Raw genomic sequence first — 3491 nt, 5'->3', positions numbered from 1 at the left:
TGAATCAACATCGGCAATAACAAATTTTAGTATGTAGGTTATATTTTTGTGAGTAATTTTTAAACTACACTTACCTAAAACGTGTATGCTAGCCCCAGAATATCCACGTAATTTCATAGTTGTGTTTGTCAACTCACTTTCTAAAACACCTATTTGATTCAAATATCTTTTAGGCAACACATTTACGTCAGCCCCAGTGTCCAGTTTAAAATTAATAGGTTTATTATTTACATACAAAGTGGCAGACCACAAATCATCGGAATTAATCTTATTAATTACCTGATCGGATGAATTCCCATCGATTTCATACAATACTTGGCACATTTTCGCATAATGATTATAACGGTTGCACTTATTGCACTTTGCACCATACGCGGGACACTGGTACATGTTATGACTCATACCGCACTTGTAACACACACGCGAGGATCGCGCAGGAGGCGGCGGCAGCGGCGATGGGGCGGCGGCCGAGGCGGCGGCGGGTGCCGGGTCTCCGTGCCCGCGCCCTCGCGCCCTGCCTCGCGCCCGCCCGCGCCCACGCCCGCGCCTGCGACGCTCACGTACTCCCTGCTGCATCCAATCCACCGATTCCGTATTTTCTGCACTATTGCCTGTGCAATTGCCGCAACATTTATTATTTATCTCGTTCACGTGATGCGCTGAAACCTCGGTATTTATATTCGTAGCTTGCACCCTTGATAGTTCGGCTAGCTGGCAAATATCTAACGCCTTTTTCAGCGTTAAGTCACTCTCTCTAAGCAAACGTTCCCGTAATGAATTATCATGGATTCCACAAATCAAACGGTCCTTGACAAGGTCGTTACAAAGATCTTTGAACTCACATTTGGCGGCCATCTTATTCAGTTCGAAGACATACTGTTCAACGGATTAAAATTCCTTTTGTTCTCGGATAAAGAACTTGTGACGTTCTACTGTTAAGTTTTTCTTCGGTAAAAAGAAATTATCAAATTCTTTTAAAACTTCGTCGACTGTGGTGCATTTTGTTTTGAATGTATCGTGAACTTCTCTGCACCTTGGGCCAATTATATGCAACAAAATACTAATTTGCACCTTTGCATCTTTTTTGGAAAACTCGCACGCCTGATAGTATATTTCAAAAGACTTTTTCCACTCTTCCCATGATTTGCTTAGGTTTCCCGAGGTTACATTTGTAATATTGTTATCAAATTGGAATGGTAACGGCGGTTTTAATACGGCTTCCATTTTGAATCTGCACCGAGTTTATTTTCTAATTTACTTTTTAATCTTATTTATTTATACTGTTTTTATTAAATTTACCACACGTCTTATCACTGCGACCACTGTATATTCGGGATTTATACGTGTTTAAACACTCACGACGATTTAATTAGTTCCTAATACCGGCTGCGCCATGTCAAGACGGGCGTGAATCAAAGACGATGACTCGGGTTAGACTGGTTTATTCTATAAGTGCATGCTACCCACATCATTACAATATTGACAATCTCCAAAACTCTGGTTCATGTTAATTCCTATAGGTATATTTGCCAGTGTCGCACCTAAGAACGTCAAGTTAACATGAAATTCAGCGCTGTGATTGGATGTACTGTCCTTGAATAGGACTTAAGCTCATGCTAGATTTACTCAAGTGAGAAACGCCCATAAGATTTTAAAAGCTGCGTCGATCATTGCAAATGTCGGAATAATCCTGCAGGCAATATAAATTGAAATGAAGATATTATGCAGATTGCTAGTCTGATTTATCGTCTAGACTTCTAGACTAGATCACAGGCTGGTTGCTTGTTTTTTTTTGACACGATCTAATAAATATTACGCACTCGCACTAAGCCACCTGCATTCGGTGTGCATGTTTTCGAGAAGTGAAAACTAAACGCAAATTTGTGTCATCATCATCACGACCCATCACGTCCCCACTGCTGGGGCACGGGTCTCCTTCCAATGAAGGAAGGTTTTTAGGCCTAGTCCACCACGCTGGCCTAGTGCGGGTTGGTGGACCCCAACACAAGGAAGCTTATGCTGTGAGAGTTGTCGGGTAAGTCGGGTTGCCCGACTGTCAGATGTTTTCAAGCCGCCCGAAGGCCTCTGACTAGGCTTAACGACTGCGTGCCGTCCGAAGCACGGAAGCGTCCAGAAAAGAACCACTTGAAATCGGTCACCCATCCAATGGCTGCCCTCTGCACGCTAAGCGAGAGATTTTGGAACCGATCGAGCAGGAAAAAGAAAAATATTCCCAATCATCCTTTTATGCAAACAGCTGACAAAACTAAAGCATTTTAAAGTTTCTAACCTTTCATAAGCAAATATTTCACTCAAAGCACGATAACTGTTAAAAGAGTAATAAATTCTTCACATTCGTTCACTTAAATCGGCAGGTGCTAGCGAATATTAAAGGTACATTTCATGTAATGTAAGCCATTGCAAATGCTATTTCTTTGAAAACAGCTGCTTGAATATTCGTAATTGGTTGTGAAGCTATTTGCTTATTCCGTGTACACCTTTTAGAGTAAGGAAGTAAAATAGCATAGCAATTCTTAATAAGGTCTTAATGGATATTTACTTTCAATAAGCTTAGCTGTAACCAAAATTTGAGAGAACAGAATATTGCTCTATATCGTTTTATTTTTGCTCTAAATTATTTTACGCATTATATTTTGTAGCGAATAAATTCAAAAACTACTAGACTTCCATTCGACGGATTTCATTCTAATTAGCCTACCCGTGTAAGACAGAACAGGAACAGGTAAAAGCACTTACGAGTAACTTAACGAAGCGTACCTCGCTTTATTTAGTTCGTCTTCAATACAAGGACACTCTGGGATGGCTGTATCTCTATGTGTCGAAAAACCGATGGTAACATTAAAAAAACATTCGGCATTCGCAAGTTCCTTTACCAGTGCAGCGATCACAGGATTCGAAACTATTTTCGAATCTACAAAAACATATGTCACTTTTGAAACTTTCAAATTTGCCTTACATTTTGACAGTAACAGTAGACGATACTGTTATTTTTCCATATGTTTGTGTAGATTCAAAAATAGTATCGAATCCTGTGATCGCTGCACAGGTGAAGTAGGTACCTACACTACGGCTGGCCACTCGGCCTTCGGCAGCTGTCCCGTCTTGACCCGGAATCGCTGGAGCATCACATGTGACGGCTACTTGTCCCCGACGGGGGCCCGTTTCGTATAACTTACAGCGGCTATATATACGCTAGATTGGTAAATGTCACTACCTATAGTACCTATATAACAAATTAATGTAAAATATGTACACTTGTCCAAAATTAATATAATGCACATGCATATCTTCACACCCGAATCATTAAATCGTAAGAGCCTTAAAAAAACACCTGCATTTTGCACCTTGTTCGAAAGTAATAGGTGAGTCAATATCATGTGTCACATAATCGAAAACAACCGATCTGTCAAAGATTTCTATGCGCATTATCAATTTTGGAGCACTGTACCCAGTGTGAATTGTAAGATAGC

Source organism: Plutella xylostella, chromosome 20 (genome assembly GCF_932276165.1).
Source record: "Plutella xylostella chromosome 20, ilPluXylo3.1, whole genome shotgun sequence".
NCBI classification, from domain to species: domain Eukaryota; kingdom Metazoa; phylum Arthropoda; class Insecta; order Lepidoptera; family Plutellidae; genus Plutella; species Plutella xylostella.
The sequence above is the reverse complement of the archived record's forward strand: the minus strand, read 5'-3'. Positions refer to the sequence as shown.